Source organism: Lissotriton helveticus, chromosome 5_1, assembly GCF_964261635.1.
Source record: "Lissotriton helveticus chromosome 5_1, aLisHel1.1, whole genome shotgun sequence".
NCBI classification, from domain to species: domain Eukaryota; kingdom Metazoa; phylum Chordata; class Amphibia; order Caudata; family Salamandridae; genus Lissotriton; species Lissotriton helveticus.
Genome location: NC_136065.1, coordinates 263,934,115 through 263,949,430, shown reverse-complemented (window position 1 = coordinate 263,949,430; position 15,316 = coordinate 263,934,115). Strand labels below are relative to the sequence as shown.

Below are 15,316 nucleotides of genomic sequence, written 5' to 3'. Positions count from 1 at the left end.
GCTTCCAGGTTGATGTACCTAATGAGACTAAACATGCTGGCAAATATAGTAAAATGTCTGCAAGTGTGTGGCACTCCTGCAGTGGAGAGTGTACTTTGCATGGCAGCAACATGGCATGTGCCTTTTGTAAAAACTTGCATTTGTGGTTGGGAAGATGACTTCTTATGATTGACAATAAATGATGCACAGTATGGTGCCCTGCAAATCCCACATGCATGTCTTGCCAGTCACAAGATGGTGACTTTCTGTGAGTCTGCCTAGCCAACCATGATTTCAAACAAAACTTGCCAGCCCCTCAGTGCAGCATGCCACCGCAGCAACCTCACTTCAGAGTAGCAAGTACACTCTGCACAGCTGCAAGTGATGCTCCTCTGCAGCGCCAGACGGGCTCTTATCAACTGCTGCATTGCCGGAGAATAACCCCATTCTTGCCATCACTATAACCCTCTGCAAATAGGTTAGCCACCTGGCCGGTGTTTGATCAGCCGAAGCGGTTATTGTAGCTTTAAGGGTGATTTATATATTTATAGTTTTTATAAAGCACAAACTAGACCAGTATGCCACCAGCACACACTACATATAGTTGTTGACATGTTGCACATTCATTAAATGATAAAATAAATGATATATTATGGAACAGATGGATGACTGATGATTATTATTTCAGGATCAGAAAATGCTTTATTCGATTTTAGAAAATTGATAAAATCATAAAAGCAACAGTTAAAATAACAAATTCATACGCAGAATACATTTGGGAAATATTCCATAAATAAACAGTGATCACATCAGTATATAATTTCATTTTTCTTTTTTTTTTTTAAAGCTAGCAAGTTATAGATTTCCATTTTCTCAGAATACTTTTTAAAAGGCTAGTCATAATTCCAATACAGTACCCATTGTCCAGTGTCTGTAAGAATAGAAAAGCCGGGCTGCATTGCCGCCATGCTCCCTGCTTCAAATAAGGCGTAATCCATCTTGCACGTTCCCTGGCATAAAAATTGCAAAAAAAATATCACGTGCATTGTTGTTTGTAAAGAAAGATTATCGTATGGGCAGTGGGAGAGGTCCCTAGACCAATCGTTTACAGCAGGAAAGGTTACCAAACGATGAAAGCTTTCAAACCTAAACCTGGCCAAAATGTATCTATCAAATCCCCCTATACAGCAGACTAGGTAAGGTTGGATAGAATTCAACCAAGAACATTTGGTGCTGAAGCACAGATATTTTGTTAATTTCCACTGCAATTCTGAATGACTCAAAGTGATTCAAGCATAGCATTTTCAGGTCTTTGCTGGATATGGAACAGATAGAGTCTGGCGTAACATAAAAACTCTGGTCGATTCAGGTCATTAAATTGATTTCTAACATAGTTTAGCCAGGGAATTTTTCTAGCGTGGTCCAAGCCTGGTCCAAGTCCTAGGGCAGTCCGCACTCCGGAGCAGGGAAGGCGTTGACCAATAGTGGCAGGTGGGTGGTAGCTGGAAACAGAGCCCAGAAGATGTGGCAGAAGGAATGGCAGCGAAAAAACAGGCAAGGGCGCCCCACGCAGCGGGAGCCCCCACAGAACTTTATGGGCTGGCTGGCGCTGCAAATCGCGGCTCCTCCAGCGAGAACGCAATAACCCCTGGGAAATTAAGTCCTAGGGCAGTCCGCGCTCGGGAGCAGGGAAGGCGATGACCAATAGTGGCAGGTGGATGGTAGCTGGAAACAGAGCCCAGAAGATGTGGCAGAAGGTATGGCAGCGAAAAAACAGACAAGGGCGTTATTACTTAACAAGTAAGTATTGTTAGAAGGAGAAGACTTTGAATTCCCTCTTGAATATTTGCAATCTGATGAGAGAACTGATTGTTTGAGGAGTGGAGAACCACATCCTGGGAGCATTTCCCGAGATAGACTGTTTTGTAGTCTTTACTTTCTTGAAGGCAAGAGTTTACAGAAAAAAGTTGTTTGACCTTTTCTTTGAGCCTGTTTTCTGCCTAACTTAGATGGTAACCTTTTTTCCAGGTAGTTAAACAAATAGGTATTTGAATTGCTTTGCATTTGATACAGGGAATTTTGAATTGGTACCTGGCTACAAAAAAGTCAATTGAGTGAGATTAGTAGTGGGTTGATGTGGTTGCATTGTTGTGGTCCAATGGTGAGCCTGGCTGCTGCATGGAGAGTTGCTTTAGGAGGCGCTGTGGGATTTTGGAAATACTGCTTAGAATGGAATCTAGAAAGCAACATCCTGTGTTGCAAGTTCGAGGTCCTGCTCCATGGATAAAGAGTATAATTTCCCTTAATAGTTTCCGTTGGTGTTGTGCTCCCTTAACTTGAGTTTATGCACGTCTGTAGTTTTATGTTTCTGGCCAAGTGATTTTCTCTCTGATAAAAAGCCAAGTGATTTAGGCAGTACAAAATCTTTGGATTGTGATCTAGAGAGTATGTATTATTGAGTCATTTTTTAACTGATGTGGATCAATTAGGGGGGGTACAAAAGGGGGTGGTGATGGACGGAGCATCTGAATCAATCAAACACTCACACCCAGTCAAGAGATCTGGGTTTAATCCATCACCGTTCTTTAGCCTACTCTGCCACCCCAGTTCAGACATGGCTATATGCAAATCAGTCTGACCCTGTGCCTCATGGGAACAGTCCAGCCCGAACTGCCAAGCCATGTCTTCCCTGGACCGGAAACAAGCTTCCGAGGACCGGTTTCTGGCATTCCAGCCGTCTTCAGCCCGGCTTGCTTGAATCCAGTGGCAAAGTGAGCAAGGGACTCACGTCTGAGCATACCCTGCCACACTTATGGCGGCCAAAAGCGGTACAAAAGGGGGTGGTGATGGACGGAGCATCTGAATCAATCAAACACTCACACCCAGTCAAGAGATCTGGGTTTAACCCATCACCGTTCTTTAGCCCATTCTGCCACCCCAGTTCAGACATGGCTATATGCAAATCAGTCTGACCCTGTGCCTCATGGGAACAGTCCAGCCCGAACTGCCAAGCCATGTCTTCCCTGGACCGGATACAAGCTTCCGAGGACCGGTTTCTGGCATTCCAGCCGTCTTCAGCCAGGCTTGCTTGAATCCAGTGGCAAAGTGAGCAAGGGACTCACGTCTGAACTTACCCTGCCACACTCATGGCGGCCAAAAGCGGTACAAAAGGGGGTGGTGATGGACGGAGCATCTGAATCAATCAAACACTCGCACCCAGTCAAGAGATCTGGGTTTAATCCATCACCGTTCTTTAGCCCACTCTGCCACCCCAGTTCAGACATGGCTGTATACAAATCAGTCTGACCCTGTGCGTCATGGGAACAGTCCAGCCCGAACTGCCAAGCCATGTCTTCCCTGGACCGGAAACGAGCTACTGAGGACCGGTTTTTGGCATTCCAGCCGTCTTCAGCCCGGCTTGCTTGAATCCAGTGGCCAAGTGAGCAAGGGACTCACGTCTGAGCATACCCTGCCACACTTAGGGCGAACAAAGCGATACAAAAGGGGATGATGGACGGAGCGTTTGAGCAAATCAAACACTCACCCCCAGTCAACTGATCTGGGTTTAATCCATCACCATACTTTAGCCCACTCAGCCACCCCATTTCAGACATGGCTATATGCAAATCAGTCTGACCCTGTGCCTCATGGGAACAGTCCAGGCCGAACTGCCAAGCCATGTCTTCCATGGACCGGAAACAAGCATCCTGGGACCGGTTTCGGATTCATAATCCTCATCAGCCAGGCTATCTTGAATCCAGTGGCCAAGTGAGCAAGGGACTCACGTCTGAGCATACCCTGCCACACTTAGGGCGAACAAAGCGATTACAAAAGGGGATGATGGACGGAGCATTTGAGCAAATCAAACACTCACCCCCAGTCAACTGATCTGGGTTTAATCCATCACCATTCTTTAGCCCACTCAGCCACCCCATTTCAGACATGGCTATATGCAAATCAGTCTGACCCTGTGCCTCATGGGAACAGTCCAGCCCGAACTGCCAAGCCATGTCTTCCATGGACCGGAAACAAGCATCCTGGGACCGGTTTCGGATTCATAATCCTCATCAGCCAGGCTATCTTGAATCCAGTGGCCAAGTGAGCAAGGGACTCACGTCTGAGCATACCCTGCCACACTAAGGGCGAACAAAGCGATACAAAAGGGGATGATGGACGGAGCGTTTGAGCAAATCAAACACTCACCCCCAGTCAACTGATCTGGGTTTAACCCATCACCATTCTTTAGCCCACTCAGCCACCCCATTTCAGACATGGCTATATGCAAATCAGTCTGACCCTGTGCCTCATGGGAACAGTCCAGCCCGAACTGCCAAGCCATGTCTTCCATGGACCGGAAACAAGCATCATGGGACCGGTTTCGGATTCATAATCCCTTTTGTATCGCTTTGTTCGCCCTAAGTGTGGCAGGGTATGCTCAGACGTGAGTCCCTTGCTCACTTGGCCGTTGGATTCAAGATAGCCTGGCTGATGAGGATTATGAATCCGAAACCGGTCCCAGGATGCTGGTTTCCGGTCCATGGAAGACATGGCTTGGCAGTTCGGGCTGGACTGTTCCCATGAGGCACAGGGTCAGACTGATTTGCATATAGCCACGTCTGAAATGGGGTGGCTGAGTGGGCTAAAGAATGGTGATGGTTTAAACTCAGATCAGTTGACTGGGGATGAGTGTTTGATTTGCTCAAACGCTCCGTCCATCACCCCCTTTTGTATCGCTGTGGATCAATTAGGAGCGCTGGCAACAGGAATTCTGTTTTTAAAGGGTTACGTTTGCGTTGATCGTATTCCATCCAACCAAGAATATCTGCGGCTATCATTGCAGTGGCATTCACAGAAGAAATGTTCATGTGGAGCTGAGTACAATCAGAATAAAGGTGGAAAGAAATATTAGTGTTTTTCAGGACTGGTTCCATGTACAGGTTGAAAAGTGTAGGTGAAAGAACTGAACCGTGTTAGACCCCTTCAATTACCCTACATGTGTTGGAAATTCTTTAACCTCTGTTATTCAGAAAAGAGGTGAACCAATTGAGAATTGTGCATGTAAAGCCGATCCTGTCTTTTAGAGACTTCCACAGTGCAGGATGGTTAACTGTGTTAAATACCTCTAAGAGGTGTAGAAGGAAAGTGATTCAGGGAGATGTCATCAGTAATGTCACTAACCATGTCATGAGTGATTTAATATGTGAGGTCATAAGCAGTGAATTGCGGGTCGTAAGTTATAGTTAGCTCTGGTAACTATAACTGCAGAATTTTACTGGTTTTGTACAAGTGAAATATGAGCCGAACTAAAATGTCCTTGTAACCTTTGGATTTTTTTCTGTGATTTTCTAAGGTTTTTCAAATTCTATTTCCTAAACATAACGTCTGTGTAACCTTTGTTTTTTTAAGTGAATTTCTATGGTTGTTTAACTAGTGGTCATGTTTGCAGAGGGGTGGGTAAAGGGGGCAGTACCTCCTACCAGCTCTCAGGAATCCTTTAGTAAGGGACTTGCTGAAGGCAACAGGAGGCCTTCTTTTCCCCAAGGTCCCTCAGCAGCCAAGGGGCCTTCATCCCCCAAGCAGTAGTGCACCAGGAGGCGCGATTGCAGAATGGTGGAGAAAGGGGGCATGTCCCCCGATAACCTCTCAGCAATCTCACTGTGTGGAACCTACTGGAGGTAACGGGGGGGTTAATTGGCCCCCAAGGACCCTCTGGACTCAAGGGGACTTCATCCCCCAACTGGCAGTGCGCCAGGAGGAGAATTTGCAGAGTGATGGAGAAAGGGGGTTGGGCCTCCGGCGACTAAACTGTTTTAAAACATTTTTCGTTATTCTGGGAGAGGCTGCATAGCCTACCTTACCTGGGCCTCTCACCAACCCATAGCAAACAGCTATGTTCTGGGATGGGCACCTGGGACATAGCAGGAGCCGGCTCTGGGGGTGGTGATCTCCAAGGCCATACATGACTACAGGGGTGGGGGGGGGATGCAGCCCCCTCCTTCCTTTATTAAGGGCCTGCCCTGGGGAGGTGGTGGACGCCGAAGAGGAGAACAACCCAGTGCACTTAGGCCCCAGGGAGGTAGTGGTCCCTGGGGTCCAGGGTTAGGGGGTCGATGAGGCCCCACCATATAAAAAATTAAACGTTAGTGGTCCCCGGTGCAAGGGGGGGCCCATGAGACTCCCCCATTACATTAGTTCTGTGGAGGTGGCGGTCCCTGGGGCTGGGGGAGGGACCATACGGGCCTCCCCTACACAAATGTAGCAAATAACCATGCCATGGCAGAAACAGCAAAGAAAGGTTGAATTCTGATGACCCTCATCAAAACTGCATTTACTGCCTTTATCCATCACACAAATAAAACCTTTAAAGATCATGAAGGGTGGCTGTTGTTATGGCTTCAGAGGCTTAAATCCAGAAATACACCTCTGTCAGAGTATGAGGACAGTGAAGATTCTTCATCTTCCTCAAGGAGGCTTTAGAAGAGAGAAAGAGAGGTTTCCCTTTCTGGCCCCTCTCAGGAACCACCTAAAAAAATTCTCCAAGAAGACCACTTGTATGTCTGACAGGGAGTGAAGCCCATCTAAGTGTCCACAAGGTGAGGTCTCTTCAAGACAAACAGAGAAAAAAGAGAGCATTTCCTCCTCAAAAAGACTTACAAAAATGGGTTCTAGGCCTCCTACACCTCCGCCTCCGGTACTTCACACTTTTAAGAAGCCATCTTCTTCACTGTCGACAGCAAGATCGTCGACGGAGGCAACCACCGCCTCCACTACCAGAACTGTCGCCACATTATCGACAACCTCCTCCTTCTCGGCGACTGCCTTTTCGTTGATGAGCCAGACACCAATTCCGTCGATGCAGAATATTGTTCTAGCCTCGTTGACAACAGCACCACCATCAACAGTGGCGACCCTTGCATCAACGGTAAAGACACTCCCGTCGATGAAAACACTGCCGTTTGTGACAAAATTATCGACACGGCATTGACACTGAAAATACTGTCTTTCGCCTCGACGACATCCTCCTTGACTATTTTTTTGACAAGAAGAAAATCACAAAAGCATGAAAAACTAAAACATTTCATCCCTTCTCATACTTCTCTGAGTAGGGTGTCACCATTATTGCCTCCTAACCTTCCAGATGAAGATGACTGATGACGACTGCCCTTTGGCATTGCGCATAAGTCTTCTGAGTTGCATGTCAAATGCCAAGAGGGCAATGATGACGAAGAGGAGTACGATGACCAGAACTACTATGCTTCTCTAGAGCAGTTCCATTAACAGTACCGGGAAGAAATGGTTTGTCTTCCTTCATCATTGGTGTCTGACCTGCAGTTAATGCTTACTATTGAAAGCGTTTAACTCCAACATCGCCTTCCACTAGGTAAGCTTGTCCACATGTGAAGTCTCCTCCAGTGCATCGTTCCACCCAATAGCCTCCATGACCGCTCCTTTTGCCTCCTTCTTTCTGGTACACCCCACAAGTGGATCCCCTCCACGATCCCACATCCTCAGATGATGATAGGGAAGGAGTGCGCTCAGTAACTCTTAGACTGAATAGGACAATTACATGAGATCAACGCCAACATCGCCTCCTGTAGATTCCCCTCCTGAAGATATAGGAGTCTTTCATAACCTTCTCGAGGGGGCAGCAAGATGGTTCTATTTGCCAATGCACACAAAACAAATGCACGACTTTAAAGAGCCCTTTCATAAGAGAATCAGGGCTGTGCCTGTTATTGATTATATCTGGGAGAGTTACCACGCCTTGATAAGAAGTACACGGCTCCTAAAGATGGTCCCGCATGTGTCACTGGGCACCCTAAGCCAGATTCTGTTGTCACCCAGGCAGCCCAGCGCCAGTCCAAAAACCCATCAGCACTTATTTAAGCGCCTCCAGACAAGGAGGGAGGCGCCTGGACAGCATCAGGAAACGTTTCCCCTCCATGTTAGCACTCACGGTGATGTTTCAAACTCCTTGGCGGTTCTTGGAAGGTACGACCGCCTGATGTGGTCGGACATCGGTCCGTACCTCGACAAACTAGCCGAGGATATCAAAGCGGAAGTCAAGAAAGTATTGCAGGATGGTGAGCACACATAGTCTGAAATTGTTTGTACCATGGCTATTGCCACTACTGATTTCCTACAGCTAGCAGGTGTGACAGTGAGACCTTGTTCAATTAGGCCATATATTAGAGTTCATCTAAACACTGCCTCCAACCCACTCTCAAAACTCTTCATGTTGGATGTACTAACCATGCTCCAAAAAGGAACTATAGAGAGAGTTCCTGTAGCCCACATAGGAAAAGGTTTCTATTCTCATTGCTTCTTGGTCCGCAAGAAGTCAAGGCAGTGGTGAATGATTCTAGACCTGAGAAGCCTGAACACCTATCTCTGGAAACAGGCATTCTGCATGGTAAAACTGCAGGATACACTGCAGTTCTGAAACCAAGAAGAGTTTATGCTAACCCTCAGGCTACATGATGTGTATTTTCATTTTCAAATCCACTCAAAGAACAGAAAATATCTAGGATTCACAGTAGCTGACAGCCACTATCGGTTCAAGGTGAAATCCGTTCCTCGCATCTCTACAAGGGCTTGGCACGGGAAGCAGCCTTTCTGAGACAACACAAACATCAAGTATTCCCTTATCTCGACAACTGGTTGGTCTAGGCACCTTCTAGTTGGGCCACACAAAGGTCAACAACAGCCTGCATGAACCTTTTCTGAGAACTGGTCCTCACTCTGAACACAGATCCGTCAACTCTTCATCCATCACAAAACATAATGTTTTTGGGGGCCATGCTGGATAAAACGCTCACCAAAGTTTACCCCACACCAGAGAGGCTATTCAAACTGATGACTCTGGCAAAATTAGTGCAAATAAAAAAGTGTCTTTCCCATGGCCTCTACAAATCCCTCCTAGGGATGATGTCATCTTGCATTCCTCCAGTTCCATTCTGCCGTCTGCGGATGCGCCACTGCAAGAGGAATTGGAAGGGCAGTGGATTCAAGCTACAGGATCTTTCGACGATCTCATACAGGTCACTCTGAGCATGGTCAACACCCTATCCTGGTAGACACGGCAGGAACATCTCTCAATCGGCAGGTCATTACTTCCTTAGACTTCTCCTTTAGTCATCACCATTGCTGCTTCCTGTGAGGGGCGAGGAGCTTATCTCCAAGATCTTCAAGTCGGTGGCAAATCGCAACCTTCTTGGCTTCGACACATCAGTCTGCTAAGCTCAGGTAATACATCTAGCCTTGCCCTAGCCTTGCAGGCGTTCCTTCCCAGAATACACAGTTTTGCAGTGCTCATCTGCCACGAACATTACGACCACGATTGATTACATCAACAAGCAGGGTGGCACAGCATCTCATTTGCTGTACCCAGAATTTAAAGGCATCTGGGAGTGGTCCATCCTCCTTAACCCCACCCACTGTTGTGTTCTAAGTAATCTAAGCAAAGAATTATCACATCTTTGCTAGGGTGTGTGGCTCACGTATTCTTCTAGTGCGGTGCCCTGGCCTAGGCAATTCCTATCCCGCACCCTGATCCCCAAAGTCTACGGGAGCCTCGTTATAAGCTGTGTATTCAGGGAGTCTCCTGCGGTGCATCCAGCGACTCAGTATCCGATTCCAATTCCGGAACATCAGCACCGCGACAAATGCTTCCCATGCTTTTGCGGTTTCCAGCGCCTTTTCGTTGTTAGCTCTCCTAGCCTGCTGGAACCTAACCACACTCTTGCTAGCCACCCATGTAGTAAACTCCACCCTCCACCGCTCTATGGTAGGTCCCCACCTGGATTTCCATTGCCTTGTTAATCCCTTGCATGCTGATGACGCCCCCCAGCCGTCATGCACTACAGTGCTCGTGTGCTGATGACAGCTGGGGGCCGTCATGACCGCACCCGCGCTGAAATCTTCAGCACGGGAGCAGAATCGGCCCAGCATGGAAGGGGTTAATTCTCTCTTAGCTAGCAGCAACCCAGGTCGAAGAACTTACTTGTGACCTTTGTTTGCGCCGTGTGGGGATACCAGTGTAGTATGCATGCGCCAATGTCGGGTTCTATCTGCCTATTCATCACTCAGCACAGTACATCAACCACCTCCTCCCAATACGTTCCTAGCTGCGGGCAACTCCACATCATATGGTGGAAGTCTGCCGCATCCAAATGGCATCGGGGGCAGTGGGCTGTATCCACGTTAAAATATTTATTTATCTGCTCTGGTGTTAAATACGCCCTATGTACTATAAAGAAATGGATAAGTTGGAATCTAGCATTTAGGTTGCCCTTCCTTTCTCTTTCCATTATCTTAGCCCATGTCACTTCTGGAATGTCTTTACCCAAGTCCGCCTCCCACTTCCCCTTTAATTGACTCAGTGGTTGCAGGCCCTCTTCCACCATTCGCCTATATAAGCACATTATAGCTTTTACTGTCCCCGCTGCCATTACAAAAATATAGAGTTGAAGTGCACACCTTTTATCATTCTTTCATTGATTGAATCATTTTTAGGTCTCGGGCCTAGCGTACACTGCGCAAGCAGTGTCGCGCACGCAGCCCAGAGTCCTTTTCTCGGGGGTTTTGAAAATGGACCTAGGAATTCCACGCAGCTCGTGCGTGTTATTTTATAGGTCCATTTTCATTGGCCTTTGCGTGCGTGTAGTTTTAAAACGGAACACGCAATAGGCCATGGGCGGTCGCGTAGCTCCTGCCCATGGCCTATTGGTGTCTGTTACGCGCACTCAAGGCCATATATCTTCAATTATCGCGGCCGTCATGTCCGCGGTAATTAAAAACATATGCCCGCAGTGGCGCGTGCGCTCTCACCACTCTTGAGCTTCTTTCATTTTTTTGGATCTATTTCACGGGAAAGCTCTCCCTGTCAGCGCCTCTTCTCCGTGTCTCCGCGCCCCTTTGTGGTGTGCTGTGTGATACTTTGCAACCAAGTGTCTGGCTGGTGTGCCTTGGTGCAATATGCAGTGCCTACCATAGAAAGATAATTTCTTAGGATAGCTTTCCAGTAGTTGTACGTTGTCTGCCCGGGCCGGGAGAAATATTTGCCAAAGACAGGGCACCCTTTCTCTCCCATTCCTTGGGGGCCAGTAACAGATGCTGGCTTGAGTGAAGGAGTGGCCACGAGTAACAAGGCTCTAGCAACCCGTAACAAGGCTCTCGCAGCCCAGCTGGCAGGATTTAACCAAAAGGTAATGCCTGGCCGGACTTTTGAGGATCCCCAGAAAAGGACTTGATGTCACAAGAGTGCTTCGATGGCTATGCGCGGATAGGAAAATGTCCATTCACTGAAAAGGAGGTACACAAAATATAAAACCTCCTGCCTCAGCTTCTACTACGTTGCACTGCAAGCTCTCTGTGTGTCGGCAGCGCGTCTGAAAGTATTGCTTGAACGCTTGCAGAAAGGCCACTGCGCATCATTCGCAGCATTTCGAGGTAACAGGGTTGGCGCCTGGACCAGGTAGGGTGGCATTTTTAGTCACTTGATAGTTGTGTGATTTTTTTAATCCTTATACTCTTATAAAGTGCAAAGCAAGACTTTCTGGCAGCACGTTCTTCTATGCACATACAAGTTTTAAGTGCCTCTAATGGAGTTTCCAATAAACCCCAGTGCAAGCTCTGCGGGGTTCAGAATGGCTTGAATTCCATAGCATCAAATCTGGTATTCTAGTTCAACTCCGATTATGGATTTAAACTGGAGTCATGCCAGGACAGAATCTTGTTACCCATTAAAACATGCAATGACAAAGCCTAGAAGTCTTGCTATTTCATATGTAAAGTGGCAACACTTGCTGCCAGGGCCAGCATTTTTTTTTTACATTTCTTTTATTAAAATTTCTGCATTACAGCATCATTAGAAACATAGCGGATTCACATTTCAAAGAGTTTCATGAACATTAGCATACATAAATGAACACCTGTCTGTTTTTTCTATTTTGGGGATTTCACCGCTCAGAACAGAGTCTCGGCCGAGTTTGTGTAATGGCGGGGCAGGGCCGACTCGCGCTGCAATAGTGATGTAGTCCAGGGGTGTCTTATCCTATTACCCTATAGCCTCAAGTTTCCAGGAGCGTGCGTGGTTTGTTTTTTAGCCTTTTTCCCATGGGGGAGGGGAGGAGGAGATTACATGCATTCTGAGTGTATATGTTCCGAGTTTGGTATTGCCTGGTTCGTCTGATCTAATCGCTGGAGGTGAGGAGCTTCATAGAATCACTAGTGGCCTCCGGATTAGTAAACCGGCATGGGTGCAGTGGGTTCTAATATCTCTTGGCCTCGACCTGTGGGCAGTAGTTCTGCATATATCAATGTCTATTCTTGCCATAAGAGGAGATCTCCGATCCAAACTTCACATTTGGGCGCCCTCCCTCTGTCCCATCGTGATTCTGCACCCCATCCTCCGCTCAGCTAAAAAAAGGCTCAGTGCCGTGAATCTTCGGTATGCCGAGGGTATATCTGCTGTGTAGCCCATAAATGCAACTACAGGAGTTTGGGTGATATCTGTTGTGATCATATGCAGAGTGAGAGTGACAGCATGAGTGAGAGTGACAGCATGAGTGAGAGTGACAGCATGAGTGAGAGTGACAGCATGAGTGAGAGTGACTGCATGAGTGAGAGTGACTGCATGAGTGACTGCTTGAGTGAGAGGGACTGCATGAGAGACTGCATGAGTGACTGCATGAGTGACTGGATGAGTGACTGCATGAGTGACTGCATGAGTGACTGCATGAGTGAGAGCGACTGCATGAGTGAGAGTGACTGCATGAGAGACTGCATGAGTGAGAGTGACTGCATGAGTGACTGCATGAGTGACTGCATGAGTGACTGCATGAGTGACTGCATGAGTGACTGCATGAGTGAGAGTGACTGCATGAGTGAGAGTGACTGCATGAGTGAGAGTGACTGCATGAGTGACTGCATGAGTGAGAGTGACTGCATGAGTGAGAGTGACTGCATGAGTGAGAGTGACTGCATGAGTGAGAGTGACTGCATGAGTGAGAGTGACTGCATGAGTGAGAGTGACTGCATGAGTGAGTGGGACTGCATGAGTGAGTGTGACTGCATGAGTGAGAGTGACTGCGAGAGTGACTGCATGAGTGAGTGTGACTGCATGAGTGAGAGTGACTGCGAGAGTGACTGCATGAGTGAGAGTGACTGCATGAGTAACTGCATGAGTGAGAGTGACTGCATGAGTGACTGCATGAGTGAGAGTGACTGCTTGAGTGAGAATGACTGCATGAGTGAGAGTGACTGCATGAGTGACTGCATGAGTGAGAGTGACTGCATGAGTGACTGCATGAGTGAGAGTGACTGCTTGAGTGACTGCAGGAGTGAGAGTGACTGCACGAGTGACTGCATGAGTGAGAGTGACTGCATGAGTGAGTGTGACTGCATGAGTGAGTGTGACTGCATGAGTGACTGCATGAGTGACTGCATGAGTGAGAGCGACTGCATGAGTGAGAGTGACTGCATGAGTGACTGCATGAGTGAGAGTGACTGCATGAGTGAGTGTGACTGCATGAGTGAGTGTGACTGCATGAGTGAGTGTGACTGCATGAGTGAGTGTGACTGCATGAGTGACTGTGACTCCATGAGTGACTGCATGAGTGACTGCATGAGTGACTGCATGAGTGACTGCAGAGTGAGAGTGACTGCATGAGTGACTGCATGAGTGAGAGTGACTGCATGAGTGAGAGTGACTGCTTGAGTGACTGCAGGAGTGAGAGTGACTGCATGAGTGACTGCATGAGTGAGAGTGACTGCATGAGTGAGAGTGACTGCATGAGTGAGTGTGACTGCATGAGTGAGTGTGACTGCATGAGTGAGTGTGACTGCATGAGTGAGTGTGACTGCATGAGTGACTGTGACTCCATGAGTGACTGCATGAGTGACTGCATGAGTGACTGCAGAGTGAGAGTGACTGCATGAGTGACTGCAGAGTGAGAGTGACTGCATGAGTGACTGCAGAGTGAGAGTGACTGCAGAGTGAGAGTGACTGCAGAGTGAGAGTGACTGCATGATTGAGTGTGACTGCATGAGTGACTGCATGAGTGAGAGTGACTGCATGAGTGACTGCATGAGTGAGAGTGACTGCATGAGTGACTGCAGAGTGAGAGTGACTGCATGAGTGACTGCAGAGTGAGAGTGACTGCAGAGTGAGAGTGACTGCATGATTGAGTGTGACTGCATGAGTGACTGCATGAGTGAGAGTGACTGCATGAGTGACTGCATGAGTGAGAGTGACTGCATGAGTGACTGCATGAGTGAGAGTGACTGCATGAGTGAGAGTGACTGCATGAGTGACTGCAGAGTGAGAGTGACTGCATGAGTGAGAGTGACTGCATGAGTGAGAGTGACGGCATGAGTGAGAGTGACGGCATGAGTGAGTGTGACTGCATGAGTGAGTGTGACTGCATGAGTGAGTGTGACTGCATGAGTGAGTGTGACTGCATGAGTGAGTGTGACTGCATGAGTGAGTGTGACTGCATGAGTGAGTGTGACTGCATGAGTGACTGTGACTTCATAAGTGACTGCATGAGTGACTGCATGAGTGAGAGTGACTGCATGAGTGAGAGTGACTGCATGAGTGACTGCATGAGTGAGAGTGACTGCATGAGTGACTGCATGAGTGAGAGTGACTGCATGAGTGAGAGTGACTGCATGAGTGAGAGTGACTGCATGAGTGAGAGTGACTGCATGAGTGAGTGTGACTGCATGAGTGAGTGTGACTGCATGAGTGAGAGTGACTGCATGAGTGACTGCATGAGTGAGAGTGACTGCTTGAGTGACTGCAGGAGTGAGAGTGACTGCATGAGTGACTGCATGAGTGAGAGTGACTGCATGAGTGAGAGTGACTGCATGAGTGAGTGTGACTGCATGAGTGAGTGTGACTGCATGAGTGAGAGTGACTGCATGAGTGAGAGTGACTGCATGAGTGAGTGTGACTGCATGAGTGACTGTGACTTCATGAGTGACTGCATGAGTGACTGCAGAGTGAGAGTGACTGCATGAGTGACTGCCTGAGTGAGAGTGACTGCCTGAGTGAGAATGACTGCATGAGTGAGAGTGACTGCATGAGTGACTGCATGAGTGACTGCATGAGTGAGAGTGACTGCATGAGTGACTGCATGAGTGAGAGTGACTGCTTGAGTGACTGCAGGAGTGAGAGTGACTGCATGAGTGACTGCATGAGTGAGAGTGACTGCATGAGTGAGAGTGACTGCATGAGTGAGAGTGACTGCGAGAGTGACTGCATGAGTGAGAGTGACTGCATGAGTAACTGCATGAGTGAGAGTGACTGCATGAGTGACTGCATGAGTGAGAG

General features: G+C 47.9%; 1 protein-coding gene across 10 annotated transcripts in view; it reads left to right on the top strand.

Annotated features, from left to right (window-relative positions):
* Positions 1-15,316, top strand: part of LOC144754418 (zinc finger protein 618-like) — a 1,175,017-nt gene that overhangs the window by 292,498 nt on the left and 867,203 nt on the right. The window lies entirely within an intron of this gene.